Raw genomic sequence first — 16,732 nt, 5'->3', positions numbered from 1 at the left:
GGGAGAGAGAGAGAAAGAAACCTAAGCACTGGCTGGCAAAATCAAACGCTTCTGTGGCCAGATGCCGCAGGCTGCCCTCCAGATGGAGGTCCTGGTAATTGGGTAATAAATTCAGAGTTGGAGAATTTCTTAAGCAACTCATTCCCCTCCCCATCCCCAGACCCACTGGCAGCAGCCAAGTACCCACCCCACAATGTAAAGGACATAAATGGGCGCTGTGGCTTTTCACTTCCATTCTTCCTATCATTTCTAGTCCAAATTTACCCGTCCCCAAAAGCCAAGCCCTGAGCCATCTTTCATAAAATATCCATGACCAGCCATTTAGAAGAAAAGTTTCTATTCTCTAAGTCTCCCTGCAAACCATACACCTCTCCCGGGGCAATCCTCCCATTCTTCCTCGGGTGTTTTACTAGTCCTCAACAATAGGTAAACCACATGGGGACAGCCGGTGCTGCACCCCTGGGGGAGGACGAGTGGTCCCATCATGGAAACCTAGACAGAAGCACCTCCTGCTACAGAACAGAGGCTGGCATCAGCTATGCAAGGCAGTCCATGGACTTCTGCTGAAGTATTAAAGACTTCAGTTTGGATTTGAAATTTTAAATCAGCACATTACACACACCATCACTCAGCACTGTTTAAATGTAGAGAGACCACATGAAATCAAACATACTTGCACTATATACACACATCGAAAAAAGACATAAAAATTATTAACTGCTTAGAAATTGACAAATGGTGTGAAACACTCAAATAAATACATACCCCAAAGAAAAATAAGCTTCACTAGCCCAATTTCCCTGTGGAAAAGAGTCCTAGCTCTTCCCAAGTCAGCTTCTAATTCAGAAATGGAGGCATTTTCATGCGTGGAAATTTCACTTCCTCTGCCAGTCAAATGTGGTTAATAAACTCAGCATGTCCAATCACAAGATCTTTAGAACTGACACTTTTAAGTTTCAACAAAACTAGGTTGTTATTGCTAATCTGAGAAACTAAGACACCACTTACATTTTGAAATTTTAAAGTGTTATCTTCCTATACTACATAGTTTGGGTTCACTCCAGATACTGCAGCCTTCTAAAGTCGATAAGCAAAATGTGACAGGAAGTATGTGAACTTGTAGGATGGGTACAAGTGAAAACAGGGCTCAGTGTTTTCAGCAGAACCCAATAGGGTTTCTCCTAACCCGTAAAAAGAGCTAAGAATACCACCTTTCCTCCAAAATAAACAAAACATGGAAACAATAACAACAAAACTGCCACACACACACACACACACACCATCATCATCATCATCATCATCAAAATGTTATTATTAGTTATCTGGAATTATAGGTAATTTAAATTTCTTTTATTTCAATTTAAATGGCTCTACTGTGAACAAGTATCAATTTTTTAATGGTGTGTGAGATATAATTCACACACTATAAAATTCACCATTTTAAAGTGTGCAATTGAGTGGTTTTCAGTACATTCTCAAGGTTGTGCAATGATCACCACTATGAAATTGCAGAACATTTCATCATCTCCCTAAAAAACCTCATTCCCATTAGCAGTCATCCCCCTGCCAACTCTATCCTGTCTCCTTCAGCCCCTGGTAACCACGAATCTGCTGTCTCTATGGATTTACCTATTCTGGACATTTTCTATAAATGAAATCATATAATATGCAGTATTCTGAACAAGCATCAATTTTATAATTATACTTTTCAAAATGCATGCCCTGTAGTAGCAAAAAGAAAAAAAAGAAGAAAGCATGCTGTACCACAGGATTAATAAACAAGGCCATTAATTTGGCTCACTCAGACCACTTCCCAGACTCGGGGGGTCTGGCTCCACAAGGAGAAGGGGATGTGGAAAACATACATGAGGCCGCAGAGATGACTGAAGTATGAAAGGGAGGAACTACCCCAAAATGCCAGAGCTACTAGGATTGCTGCTCCCAAGGTGGGGCAATTTAGGAGCAGCCAGGCTGGCCTGGTGGGGAGACCTGCACATGCCCCAACTCCTGCTGCACACAAGCCGGGAGGAATGGCTGGCGACTCGGAGGATCAGGGAACGCTTTCAACTTGGCCAGTTTAGGGGCCACCACAACAGATGTAGCAATGGGTACACATACTGAGCATGTGCTTCTGCACCTAACGGGCTATCATCGTTCCTGACCGAATGACTTTGTGACAACCTCACAACACCACAACCTGCCTCGGTGGTGACTGCCAACCCGATATGGCTGGTGACTGATCACGGTCGTGCACCCTGCAACATCTCCTCAGTACCTGCCCTGAGTCGTTCTTTACATAAAGGCCTGTTCGGTTTTCACCTGGCGCAGGCACTCTTGCACCCCAGCTAGATGATGAGCTCAACAGGCAAGGTCCCTGTCCTCGTTAGTTGCCTGGATTTAGCTGGAGGAGCAAGAGAGAGGCCACGTGGCCTTCTGGGCCATCAGAAAAGAGATTCTGAGAGGAGATTAATCTGTCCTGACTCTTCAGGGCTTCAATATATTTTTCTCCTGAAAATGAGGACACTACTCTAGCCAAACCCACACATCCTTTGTTTGGGTAAAATGCTCGTAAGTGTGCCCTACATGACCATCAAGAATGTCATCCGTATGACAGGCGCAGTGCCCTGACTTTTCTCCGCTGGACCTGGGTCATTTTCACTGTAAAAACATCACAGAGTGGTGAGGTGAAGCCAGAGGGAAACTCAACCCTTGGGTAGGTGAGTAGGGGAGTAGTGATTTATAAGCTTTAGTTTTTTTGATACTTTTTAAAGAGAGGAAAACATTCAATATGAAACAAAAATTTAAGTGTGGCTGGTATAATGAAATGACACATTCAATATCTAGTTTTATCCATGTCAAAAACACACACGACACTCTAGAAGCAAAGACTAAATATAACGTGGTATCCTGGTCGGGACCCTGGAACAGAAAAGGGATATTAGGTAAAAACTAAGGGAAAATGAATAGTGTGAACGTTAGTCAAGAATAATGCACCCATATTATGGGGCAAATGTACCATGCCAAGGTAAGGTGTTAACAATAGGGGAAACTGGGTGTGGGGTGTGTGGGGGCTCTATGTACTGTCATCACAACTTTTCTGTAAATCTAAAACTAAAGTAAAAAGTTTACTGAAGAACAATTACACATTTCCATCACCTTGTTCAATCCCTTAAAACCAAGGCTCACGGGTAGAACTGCATAAAACACTCTACCTCCAAACATTTAAACATTTTTTTTTTTTTTTTTTTGAGACAGAGTTTCGCTGTTGTTGCCCAGGCTGGAGTACAGTGGTGGGATCTCAGCTCTCTGCAACCTCTGCCTCCCGGGTCCAAGTGATTCTCCTGCCTCCGCCTCCCAAGTAGCTGGGACTGCAGGTGCCCACCACCACGCCCAGCTAATTTTTGTATTTTTAGTAGAGGCGGGGTTTCACCATGTTGGCCAGGCTGGTCTAGAACTCCTGACCTCAAATGATCCACCCACCTCAGCCTCCCAAAGTGATGGGATTACAAGCATGAGCCACTGTGCCACCGTGCCCGGCCAATACTTTACATTCTTAATGATGCAATCCCTGGTAAATGGCCTCAAAGCCAAGTATGCACCCTAACCCTATGAACAGAATCTGACACAGATTCACTGGATTTAATGTTATTCAATGATTTATACAGCATGCTGGCAAATATTTAGAAATTAAAACATTTTGGAAAATGTTGGATTTTTTAGCTGAGTCCTACAGGAATTGTCATTGGCATGGAGACATCAGCTCTTAAGCAGGAATTTGTAGCATATTCTTGGAAGCACTTTATGAATGTCTTGTATATTCCAGGCTGAACCAATTGGTGTCTACAGAATGGCCAAAGTGAAAGGGTTCACTGTTGATAGGGATGATGCCTGGTTGCTGTTAGAGAGTCACATCACGCCTGCAATAGCTGGAGGTGCAGATTCTGAAGAATTAGAAATTATACAACCAGGCCAGGCACAGTGGCTCATGCCTGTAATCCCGTCACTTTGGGAGGCCAAGGCGGGTGGATCACGAGACCATCCTGGCTAACACAGTGAAACCCCGTCTCTACTAAAAATACAAAAAATTAGCTGGGCGTGGTGGTAGGCGCCTGTAGTTCCAGCTACTCGGAAGGCTGAGGCAGGAGAATGGCGTGAACCTGGGAGGTGGAGCTTGCAGTGAGCCGAGATCACGCCACTCTACTCCAGCCTAGGCAACAGAGCAAGACTCCGTCTCAAAAAAAAAAGAAAGAAATTATATAACCAACAAACAAAACTCTTCTGAAAACCTTCTTTCAACACGGACCTCTGACGTGACACTTTGATTTATGGCATCAACAAGATAAGATAAATTGGCCCGGCGCAGTGGCTCATGCCTGTAATCCCAGCACTTTGGGAGGTCGAGGCCTCGGGTGGATCACCTGAGGTCAGGAGTTTGAGACCAGCCTGGCCAACATGGTGAAACCCCATCTCTATTAAAAATACAAAAATTAGCCAGGCGTGGTGGCAGGTGCCTGTAATCCCAGCTACTTGGGAGGCTGAGGCAGGAGAATCGCTTGAATCTGGGAGGTGGAGGTTGCAGTGAGACAAGATCACACCATTGCACTCCAGCCTGGGTGACAGAGCGCGACTCCATCTCAAAAAAGAGATAAATTTGTATCTGCAAAGTAGCAAGCACATCTGTTCTGATTCCCAGGCTCTACCTCTAGTATCACAATCCTTCTCTCATTAACAGCAGTCACACCATTAAGCAAGCATTTATTAATGACGTTTCACCTATGCCCTTGGATTTGAGTCCATGGTGCTATTCTGGTTTTGATTTGCGTTTCTTTTAAACATGCTTTGTTATTCAGACTGTTCATCCATTCATCTCTTCACCTGTTGATCTGAATAGGTATGCTTACTGTGATGCAATTAGATGCAGTCTTCAGAATGTTCAGACAACTTCAAAGCAGCCTATTCACCAGAGCTTGGCATTCTTGGATTTGGTTGTCCTCATGCGAAGGTATAATTTGCAGGATGTGTGAAAGAACAGAAGTCACGGCAGGGAAAAAGCACAGCCTGAGAAGGTGACGGTGCTGCAAACCAGACACCCCCTGAATGAATGGCAAGGACAGATTTCACAATGAGCTACGCTGCGAGCAAACTCTGTGCACCCACTGGCCCACTTGCACGTGCAAATGTCACTCGTGTTCCAGAACAACTACTCAGCTCAGCAACATGTCAGATCGAAAACACCCATGGTGCTAGAAAGGCAACAGTTAAGGAAGAAAAGTTAAAAATTGGGAAGGAGCAGCGTATATAGTCCTGAAAGGGTAAGGCCGTTATTAGTCTGGGACCTGGGTCAGGAGAAGTATGTCAATAGCAAAGAGCCTTGAGACTGTTTCGGGGAATGCTCTTACTAAGACACTGCACCCTGTGTTTTAATTGCAGCTAGAAAACCAAACAGCATTCCAGGTGGGCTGCCAGTACCTAATTGGTAGTGGTCTTAACAGTCTGTAATTTTTTATTTTCATTATTTCTAACTTTGAGTTGAGTAAATACTAGCCTCTGGTCTTATATTCCTTTAAGGGCTGGCTTAACTCCTTTGGAAATAGGGAGTTAAAACTCATCAACTTGAAAACGGAGTAACCGTTTCACCAATTTGAACTTTGCTTCAATTCCACTTCTACAGCAAACGTATTAAACCCCCAAGTGAGTCAATGTACCAGCCCAACTCCCTTCAATATTGCCTTCATAAAGCTCTACTTTCTGTCTCTGACAGCCCCCAGAGCCCCCAACAAAAGCCCACTGTCAGGGGCCAAAGGAACATTTAGCTGAAGGGGGAGAGAGGCCGCTCAGGCGGCTGAATTGAGGCCTTTCACAGACCTTCTCTCTTCCCAGCATCCACAGCCCTGGCAGCGGTGAGCCCAGCGGGGCTGGGAGGCCAAATGCCGCACCTCCACCCCCACCAGATACAGTGAGAAGGTGAGGTCCCCACTCTGTGACAGGGAGCTGAGGCTTGCTTTCTCTTAAGTGGCTGCTTGTTTCTGCACCAAAACCAGCAGAAAAGGAGCAAACAGAAATGCTAAGTAAAGGCTCCAGGTTTATTGTATCTTTTCATCTAGTTTCAAGGAAGTAGCTCTTGAATATTAGTTATTCCCATGTATACAAAAGGTTACTTTGTCACCTTGAATCTCTGCAAAGTTTTTAATTAAAGGGAGGGATGTAAAAAAGAAAAAAAACAAACCACCCTGATTAGAAAAGAAACTGCATTATCCTTTGGCAGCGAAAGCAGATGTCTTCCATTTGCTTAAGGCTTTTCAGGGGTGTCCAATCTTTTGGCTTCCCTGGGCCACACTGGAAGAAGAATAATTGTCTTGGGCCACACATAAAATATACTAACACTAACGATAGCTGATAGCAAAAAAAAACAAACAAACAAACAAAACCCTCATCATGTTTTAAGAAAGTGTACGAAGTTGTGTTGGGCTGCATTCAAAGCCGTCCTGGGCTGCATGTGCCGCGGGTTAGACAAGCTTACTTTAAGTTAAGGCCAGGTCTGGAGCAGGCTCCACCTCCATCAACCAGGAATCCACGTCCCAGGCCATGTAGCCAGAGGCTAACCCAGAGGGGGTTCAAAAGCAGAAGATTCTCTGGCAGCCAGAATTTGCTTCGGAGTCTTGGAATCAAACAGGGGTAAATGTCTGCTATGATCACAGGAAGTAGCAGTGATTCTTTTTAAGGCAGCTTCTGTGTTGGTTTCCTAAGGCAGCCACAACAAAGCCGCACAGATGGGGCAGCCTAAACAATGGAAACGCCTTGTCTCAGTTCAGGAGGCTGGAAGGCCAGGATCAAGGTGTCAGTAGGGCGGGTTCCTTCTGGGGCCGGGAGAGAGGATCTGCTGCTGGTCACTCCTTGCTGGCAGACCATGGCTTCTCCTTCCATCTCCTCATTGTCCCTCCATGCACACCATCTTTCCGTCCAAATCTCTCTCTTACAGGTCACCAGTCCCATAGGATGAGAGCCCTGATGACCTCCTTTTACCTTAATTACCTGTGTAAAAACCCAATCTCCAAATAAGGGCACATTCTGAGACACAGAAGACTAGGACTCCTGTGTTTCTGTTTTCGGGGACACAATTCAACCCATAAAGGGAAGCATTATTTGTCTTCAAAACTTAGTGCTGACTTGAGAATGACTCACACAATGGCAAGGCTCAGCCTGACAGTGAGTGCCTCGCTGAGAAGGGATGGATAGGCTCTCTGGGCTAAGTACAGGTGTGCTGGGACTGCTCGCATGCCCAGGAACTGCCAACTTGTTAGTGACTCTAGTGCCCCAAACGCCTCCCTTCTGAGGCCAACACTCACTTATATGGAAGCCACCTCCAACCCTCACAGCCATCTGCTGAGACCGGCGATCCTCCCACTTCACCCCTCCAGGGTTTCAGATGCAGCTGCAGCCCCTCCCTAGGCCTAGTCTTGTGCCCATGTGAGCTTTTCAGCTCTTACCTCCTTGGCTGACATTTCTTTTTCTCATAATATTTACACCAATGCCACTCCACGGCTCTGCGAGCCTGGAGGGCACACCAGGGATGGAGGTGGTACTGGCCTTCTGCAGCCTGACTGCTGTGGGTAACGACCCTGTTCAGCATTCACACAGCCCCCATTCCACGCACATCGTGCTCACAACCTCCCCACTCCACTGCCCATGTCTGGATCTTTTCCTGCCTCTACCCGCTTGCAAGTCTGTCCTCCTCCCCAGTCTTCTGAATGGAAAAGCTTTCCCTCTCTTTCCATCCTGACTCCTTGAGGGCTTGCTTTAAATAACACCAGAACACCCACAACTCCCAAACCACCTGTCCAGGCCAGACCGCTCCCCTGAAAGCCAACTCAGAAATCCCACCACCTGCTCACACCTCCGCTTGCATGTCCAGGAGACACCATGCTTGACCTGTCCACACCACAGCCCGGCCTCCCGTTATACACCTGCGCCCTGCAGGGCTGCCCAGCTGCAACAGTGCTGACTCCACCCCTGCTCCTGGCTAAGGCCACAAGGCTGGAGTTCGCCTTGACTCCTTTCCTCTCAAATCCCACACCCAATCCATCACAAAATGCTGTTTGCTCTATCTGCAGAACGTATCAGGACCTGCCCTTCTAACATGCTGTGGGCGACTGCAGCACCCCCCGGCCCCCACCTGCTCTCCATGCAGCAGCCACAGGAAGCCTCTCAAAGGGGCTTCAAACCCTGTCACCTACAAAACATGGGTGAAGCTCAGACACATCAGGTGGGGTGGAGGAAGCCAGACACAAAGATGTGTGCTGTGCACTTCCACTCACACTAAGTTCAAAGACAGGCAGACGTCATCCGTGGTGATGGCAGTCAGAACACAGTTGGCTTCAATGCCTGGGTGGGAGCAGGTTGCTGGGAGTTGCTGGTGTGGCTGCTGTTAGGTGGGTGTATATACCACGTTAACATTCATCAAACTATACACTGGCAATTTATGTACTTCTGTAGATGTAAATTACATTTACAAAGTTTACCGAATTTTTAAAAATCTTTCTCATACAACACTACATCCTTGAGCGAGGCCCTCCCTGGCCCTACTCAAAATGTCAAATACTTCCCTCCACATGTACACATACAGTCCTAACCTAACCACTCCCAACTTGCTTTTCCCTTAATGCCTTCCATGAGGCAACTGGCTGTTTATTTTTCTGTCTTGCCTTCATGGGGCCAGGAGATTCTATCTGTGTGCTCACTGCCACCCCCAGCACCTGAAGAGCAGCATGCAAGTTGCTCATTAGGTGGATGAATGAATGAATGAATGAACGCTCTTGTACTCAGTACTTTCCAGCATCTTCCCACTTGCTCAGAGGAAAAGCTAGCTCTCTTTACTAGCCCTACACACACGGACATGGGTACACACACGTATACACACACACACAGAGTTTGCTCCTGGGGTGGCGTCCACTCCTCATCTCTCCCTCCCTCAGCTCCAATTCCAGCCGCTCCCTTGCAGTTTGCATTTATTCTTTCCTCTGCCTGGAAAATGCTTCCCCATATGTGCATGTGGTTTGCCGCCTCACTTGTTTCAGGGTCCCTGTGCATATGGTTCACCTCTCACGTTGTTTCAGGCCCCTGTTTCAGTGTGAGTTCCTACACAAGGCCTCCCCTGGACAACCTGAAGCCTACTTAGCCCTACTCTCAGACTGCTGTCTTCCTTGCTGTATTTCTTTCCAGAGCACTGTGTGTGCACACACGCATCTGGTTCACCGTCTGTCTTTGCATCAGAATGAAACTCCAGAGTCTAGGTGATGGTCGTCTGTCCCACCCCTGAAATAGAGCCCAAGATGCACTAGGCACTCGAAAAATATCTGATGAGTAAACAAATACTTTGGTGACCACCATCATGTTCATTTTGCACGAGGAGTCTCTGAGTTTTGGCTCACTGTCTGAAGGCTGGGGCCAGGACTCATATCTGCTCCAGATGTGGGGTGGTGCCTGCTACACCAGAGGCCGATGACGGTGTCACGGTTCAGAGCCCCTGCGACACATCTCTGTGGCCCTTGAGATCTGCTACAGGGCACGGGCTCCTATTCCTCCACAATGCTGGAGAGCACTGACCTGCTCCACTGGCTTTGAACCTGAAATGCCCCGAAATTCTCCAGGAACTCTGGCAGGCCCAAGGTTCCACAATCTCTCTGACAACATCCCCTTTTACATGTGCATATATATCTTTACAACTCCAAAGAAACTCCCATAACTTTAAAAACTCTACCATACACTACTCAACCATAGAAAGAGCCAACTGATACAACATACACAAGACAGAAGCATCTCCAATACATTTCACTAAGTGAAAGAAGCCAGACTCAAAAGGCAATATAGCTGGCACCAGTGGCTCATGCCTATAACCCCAGCACTTAGGGAGGATCACTTGAGCCTGGGAGTTCAAGACTATCCTGGGTAACATACGGAAACCCTGTTTCTACAAAAAAAAGAAAAGAAAAAAAAAGCCAGGTATAGTGGTGTGCATTTGTGATCCCTGACACTCCAGAGGCTGAAGTGAGAAGATCGCTTGAGCCTGGGAGGTTGAGGCAGCAGTGAGCCATGATCATGCCACTGCACTCCAGTCTGGGCAATAGAGCAAGACTCTGTCTCTAAATAAATAAATAAATAAATAAATAAATAAACAAACAAATAAATGGGCAATGTACTAGAGAATCCACTTCCAGAGTGGCAGAGTGATATCTAGGATGAATTTGCTCTCTGCTGACACCAACAAAAATATGAAGTGAAAATTGTCTATTCAAGGGAACCTGCTGAACCTTGATAAGAAGGTGAGTCTGTGACCAGTTAACCTGGGCTACTCCCACTGCCCCTCCCTCCCCAGCTCAGTGGTGAAGTAGCCAAGGCCACCAACCTCGCAGACAGTGAGAGACTCTACTCTTGGAGCTCTGTGAAAAGTACTGGCCCCATAACAGAGTCAACATTTTGTCTGGACTTGCAGCACTCTGGGAAATCTCTAGATTCGCCTCAGAACTCAGCTGGGGGCGGAGGGGTAGGGAAGGTGGCTGATGGCAGATACCCCTGGGGCATTAGGAAAACAACAGCAAACTGCTGGCAACCTCAGCTGCCTAGAGCTGACTATAACTGCAGTCAACATGAGCCTGACCCTGAATTTAAAAGGAAATCCTAAAGAATTAGAGGACCTATGGAACTTCAAAAGCTCTGACACATTCCCAGGGAAGGGAAGAGGTTGTATGCATGCCCAGAAAAGACCTGGGACAGGAGAGGACACCACAGTCACTCCTCTCTGGGTGACAATGAGACCCTGTGCAATCCGGAAATGAAAGCTGAAGCCGTCTTACAAACTCCCTGAAGCTGGACAGCATGTCGTCTCCGTCTCATACAGATCCTTGATGAAAGGTGTCAGAAACACAGGCAAGGCATGTATGGAAAGGAAATCTGAACAGTGGCTGGCTAATTATATACAATTATACTGGCTCGCATGTGACCCCACAGAATCCAGGGTTTAAAAATAAAAAGAGGCTGGGCATGGTGGCTCACGCCTGTAATCCCAGCGCTTTGGGAGGCCGAGGTGGGCGGATCACTTGAGGTCAGGAGTTCAAGACCAGCCTGCATAATGTGCTGAAACCCCATCTCTACCAAAAATACAAAAATTAGCCATGCGTGGTGGTGGGTGCCTGTAATCCCAGCTACTCAGGAGGCTGAGGCAGGAGAATCACTTGAACCCAGGAGGCTGCAGTGAGCAGAGATCGGGCCACTGCACTTCAGCCTGGGAGACAGAACAAGACTCTGTCTCAAAATAAATAAATAAATAAATAAATAAACAAACAAATAAATAAAATCTTTCTTTTTATTTATTTATTTATTTAAAAATTAGCAGATAACTCAGTGATCACACATTACAGGAAATACATAAACCAGAGAACTAGTCAAGGAAAGCTGCCAAACTAACAGTAACAAGGCAAACACCATCAACTATCAAATGAAAAAGAAAAAGAAAAAACACAGCATCAACAACAAACTTTGAAGGGTATGGTGATTTGCTACCTGAATTGTCCAGTTTTTAACAGAGAATCACAAGACATGCCAGGAAACAAGACAGTATGTCACATGCACAGAATAGGGGGGAAGAGTGGCCAACAGAAAATGTCCGTAAGGGGCCAAGATTTTGGACTTAACAGACAAACACTTTATCAGCACCACATGCTAACCAACTGAGCTAACCAGCCATACAACAAAGACTTTAAATAAGATGTTATAAATATGTTCAAAAAAATAAAGAAAAGGATATGTGAAGAATTTTAAATTACAATAGCTTTATCTTCCTGAATAGAGAATAGTAATAAGGTGATTAAAAGCATCAAACAGAAATTCTGGAGTTGAAAGTGCCATAAGCGAAATTCACTAGACAGACTCAACAACAGATTTGAGCAGGCAGAAGAAAGAATCAGTGTACTGGAAGGCAGGTCAATAGAGATTATCTAGTCTGCAAAGAAAACAGAATGAAGAAAAATGAACAGAGCCTAAGAGACCCATGGGGCACTATCAAGAATACCAACACATACATAATAGGAGTCCCGTAGGAGAAGAGAAAGAAGGAGAAAAAAACACTTGAAGAAAACATAACTGAAAACTCACCAAGTTTGATAAAAGTATTAATTTACACATTTGAGAAACTCAAAGAACTCCAAGTTGGATAAACTCTAAGATATCCACGACCAGGCACATCATAGACTGTTGAAAGACAGAATCTTGAAAGCAGCAAGAGAAGCGGTTTATCTCGTAAAAGGGATCTTCAATAATGTTAAAAGCTGGCTTCTCATCAGAACCCGGGGGACAACACAATCATAGTGTTGGGGGGAAAAAAAAGATTTTTCAATCAAGAATTCAATATGCAGGCCAGGCGTGGTGGCTCACTCCTGTAATCCCAGCACTTTGGCAGGCCGAGGTGGGCAGATCACCTGAGATCAGGAGTTCAAGACCAGCCTGGCCAACATGGTGAAACCCCATCTCTACTAAAAATACAAAAATTAGCCAGGTGTGGTGGTGGGCACCTGTAATCCCAGCTACTCAGGAGGCTGAGGTAGAGAATCGCTTGAACCTGGGAGGCGGAGGTTGCAGTGAGCTGAGATGGTGCCGCACTCCAGCCTGGGTGACAGAGCGAGACTCCGTCTCAAAAAAAAAAAAAAAAATCAATATCCAGCCAAACTCTTCTTCAGAAATGAAGGACAATTTAAAAAGGTTGATCATAGAAGTAGAGAGTAGAATAGTGGCCACTAAAGGGTGGGTAGGGGAAGGAGAAGAAAGGATTGGGGGAGGTCGGTCAATGGGTTCAAAGTTAGAAAGAGTGAGTTTTGGTGAGTTAACAATGTAATGTATATTTCACAATAGCTAGAAGAGAAGTTTTTGAATGTTGTCACCACAATGAAATAATAAATGTTTAAAGTGATGGACATGGTACTTACCCCAATTTGATTATTATACAATGCATACATGCACTGAAGTATCAGACTGTGCCTCATAAAAATACAGCATTATTGCATCAATTTTACATAAAAATTAAATTTAAAAAATGAGAAAATCTATCATTAGCAGACTACCCTATAAGAAATAGTCAAGAGTCCTTCAAGATGAAATAAAAGAACACTGGATAAGAATTTTATTCACATGAAGAGATAAATAAAAGAGTACTAGTAAAGGTAACTAAGTAGGTACTATGAAAGACAGTATAAACATGTTTTTTTGTAATTCTTTTATTCACTTACTTGTTTTAAAAGACTACTGCATTAAGCCCCAATTGTAAGACCATGTTGATGGACTAATAGCACATAAGATATAAAGTCTATGACACTAACAGTTCAAAAGAGAGGGAAGGGAAGCAAGATATTTTGCAGGAAAATTTTTGTATACTACAAAATTTAGTATTAATCCAAACTAGATTTTAAAAAATTTAAGATGAAGCCACTAAGAAAATAACCCCATCAAATATATATAAACAAATAATAAGGGAATTTTAAAAGTATATTAAGAACTATCTAATGCAAACAAGGGCAGAAATAGAGAAATAAAAAAGACACAATTATGACATGCAGAAAACAGGTAGCAAAATGGTAGAAGTAAAGCGTACCATATTGGTAAGTAAGTTAAATGTAAGTGGGTAAAAAAGGCAAATCAAAACACCAAGACTGGCAGAATGGATTTAAAAAAAACACTACCCAAACATAGGCTGCCTACAAGCAACACACTTCGAATTCAAAAACACAAATAGGTTTAAAAGATGTATCATAAAACAACCACCATGAGAAATCTGGAGTGGCTACACTAGTATCAGACAAAATAAACTACAGTCATGTGCTCCATAACTAAGAACCACATATAAAACAGTGGTCCCATAAGATTACAATGGAGCTGGAAAATTCTTATCGCCTAGTTACGTTGTAGTGTGATGCATTACTCACAGGCTTATAGTGATGCTGTCTAAGCAAACCCACTGCTCTACCATTCATATAAAAGCACAGCACAGGCTGGGCACAGTGGCTCATGTCTGTAATCTCAGCACTCTGGGAGGCCAAGGAGGGCAGATCACAAGATCAGGAGATCAAGATCATCCTGGCCAACATGATGAAACCCTCGTCTCTACTAAAAAAAAAAAAAATACAAAAATTAGCTGGGTGTGGTGGCACAAGCCTGTAATCTCAGCTACTTGGGAGGCTGAGGCAGGATAATCGCTTGAACCCGGGAGAAGGAGATTGCAGTGAGCCGAGATCGCGCCACTGCACTCCAGCCTGGTGACAGAGCAAGACTCCATCTCAATTAAAAAAAAAAAAAAAGGTACAGCACATAAAATTATGTCCAGTACATAATACTTGATAATGGCAACAAAGGACTATGTTGTTGGTTTATGTACTTACTATACTATACTTTCTATCATCATTTTACAGTGTACTCCTACTTTTAACTGTTAAACAGCCCCAGGCAGGTCCCTCAGGAGGTATCCAGGAGAAGGCATTGTTAACACAGGAGATGACAGCTCCATGTGTGCTACTGTCCTTGAGACCCTGCAGTGAGACAAGATGTGGAGGTGGACGACAGTGATATGGATGGTCTGGACCTTGTGTTTGCCTAGGCTAATGTGTGTGTGTTTGTGCCTTCGTTTTTAGTTTTAAAAAATTGAAAATAAGAAAGCTTCTAGAATAAAAACATAAAGAAGAAATATCTTTATACAGCTGTGCATGTGTTAGTGCTTTAAGTGTTTTTACAACAGAAAGTTTAAAAAATTAAATAATTTATATGGTAAAAAGGTTACCTTAAGCTAAGGTTAATTTATTATTAAAGAAATAAATATTTTTATAAACAGTCTAGCCTAAGTGTCCAGTGTTTATAAAATCGACAGCAGTGTACAGTAATGCCCTAAGCCTTCACATTCACTCACAACTCACTCACTGACTCACCCAGAGCAACTTCCAGTCCTGCAAGCTCCATTCGTGGTAAGTGCCCTATGCAGATGGTGCATTGAAATCTTTTATACTATATTTTTACTGTACTTTTTCTATGTTTAGATATACAAGATACACGAATACCACTGTGTTATAATTGCCTATAATATTCAGTCCAGTAACATGCTGTACAGGTTAATAGCCTTGAAGCAATAAGCTCTACCATATAGCTTAGGGGTATAGTAGGGTAAACCTTCTAGGTTTGTGTAAATACACTCTATGATGCTCACACAATGACAAAATAGCCTGGTGACATATTTTTTCAGAACGTTTCCTACCCTTAAGAGATGCATGATCGTATAAGGCAAAAATCATTACTAGAAACAAAGAAGGACATTTTATACTGCTAAGAGGGTCAACTCATCAATCTATTATAAATGTATATGAACTTAACAACAGAGACCCACAATATGTGAAGCAGAAACTTACAGAAATAAAAGGAGACATAGATAATTCAACAATAACTGGAAATGTCAACACTCCACTTTCAATAACAGAAGAACTAGACAATATATCAGTAAGAAAATAGAAGACTTGAACAACATTATAAACCAACTAGATATAACACGAAGAGAACACTTGACCCCAAGTGCAGAATGTATGTTCTTCCTAAGTGCACATAAAACATTCTCCAAGATACTAGGCCTTTAATACATAACCTTTAATACATTTAAAAAGATTAAAAATCATAAAGTATGTTTAACCACAATGGAATGAAATTAGAAATCAGCAGAAGAAAATTGAGGAAATTCACAAATATATGAAAACTAAACAAAACATTCTTAAATAATCAACAAGGCACAGAAGAAATCACACACAAAAATTAGAAAATACTTTGGGATGAACAGAAATGAAACACAACATAAAATTTAAGGGGCACAGCTAAAGCAGAGAAAAATTTACAGCTCTAAATTTTCAGTCTACTTTTTAGAAGATTTTAAATCAACAGCCTAACTTTACACCTTAAGGAATTAGAGAAGGAAGAACAAACTAAACCTAAAGCTAGCAGAAGGAAGGAAATAACAAAGATTTGAAGGGAGATAAATAAAATAGAAATCAGCAAAACAACAGAGAAAAATCAATGAGACCAAAAGTTGGTTCTAATTTTTTTTTTTTTTTTTTGAGACGGAGTCTCGCTCTGTCACCCAGGTTGGAGTGCAGTGGTGCAATCTCAGCTCACTGCAAGCTCCGCCTCCTGGGTTCATGCCATTCTCCTGCCTCAGCCTCCTGAGTAGCTGGGACTACAGGTGCCCGCCACCACGCCCAGCTAATTTTTTGTACTTCTAGTAGACACCAGGTTTCACCGTGTTAGCCAAGATGGTCTCGATCTCCTGACCTTGTGATCCGCCCGCCTTGGCCTCCCAAAGTGCTGGGATTACAGGCGTGAGCCACGAGCCCAGCCAAGGCCCGGTTCTTTGAAAAGATACTGACAAACTTTAGCTAGACTGACCAAGAAAAGACTCAAATTATTAATATTAAGAACATTAAGAATGAAAGGCAGGGATTACGTTGACCTTCAGAAACAAAAAGGACTACAAAGGAATATTAAGAACAATTGTGTCCCAACAAATTAGATAACCTAGACGAAATGGACAAATTCCTACAGAAATGAAAACCACTAAACTGACTCATGAAGACACAGAAAATCTAAATAGATCTGTATTAAGTAAAGAGGTTGAATTTATTAAAAACAAAAACAAAACAAAATAAAACAAAAAAACCCTTCC

General features: G+C 43.5%; 1 protein-coding gene across 6 annotated transcripts in view; it reads right to left on the bottom strand.

Moving 5' to 3' along the window:
- ROR2 (receptor tyrosine kinase like orphan receptor 2) overlaps nt 1–16,732 on the bottom strand; it is a 222,325-nt gene that overhangs the window by 53,739 nt on the left and 151,854 nt on the right. The gene's annotated exons all lie outside the window — the stretch shown is intronic.

The sequence above is a fragment of the Pongo pygmaeus genome, chromosome 13 (assembly GCF_028885625.2).
Source record: "Pongo pygmaeus isolate AG05252 chromosome 13, NHGRI_mPonPyg2-v2.0_pri, whole genome shotgun sequence".
NCBI classification, from domain to species: domain Eukaryota; kingdom Metazoa; phylum Chordata; class Mammalia; order Primates; family Hominidae; genus Pongo; species Pongo pygmaeus.
The sequence above is the reverse complement of the archived record's forward strand: the minus strand, read 5'-3'. Positions and strand labels throughout refer to the sequence as shown.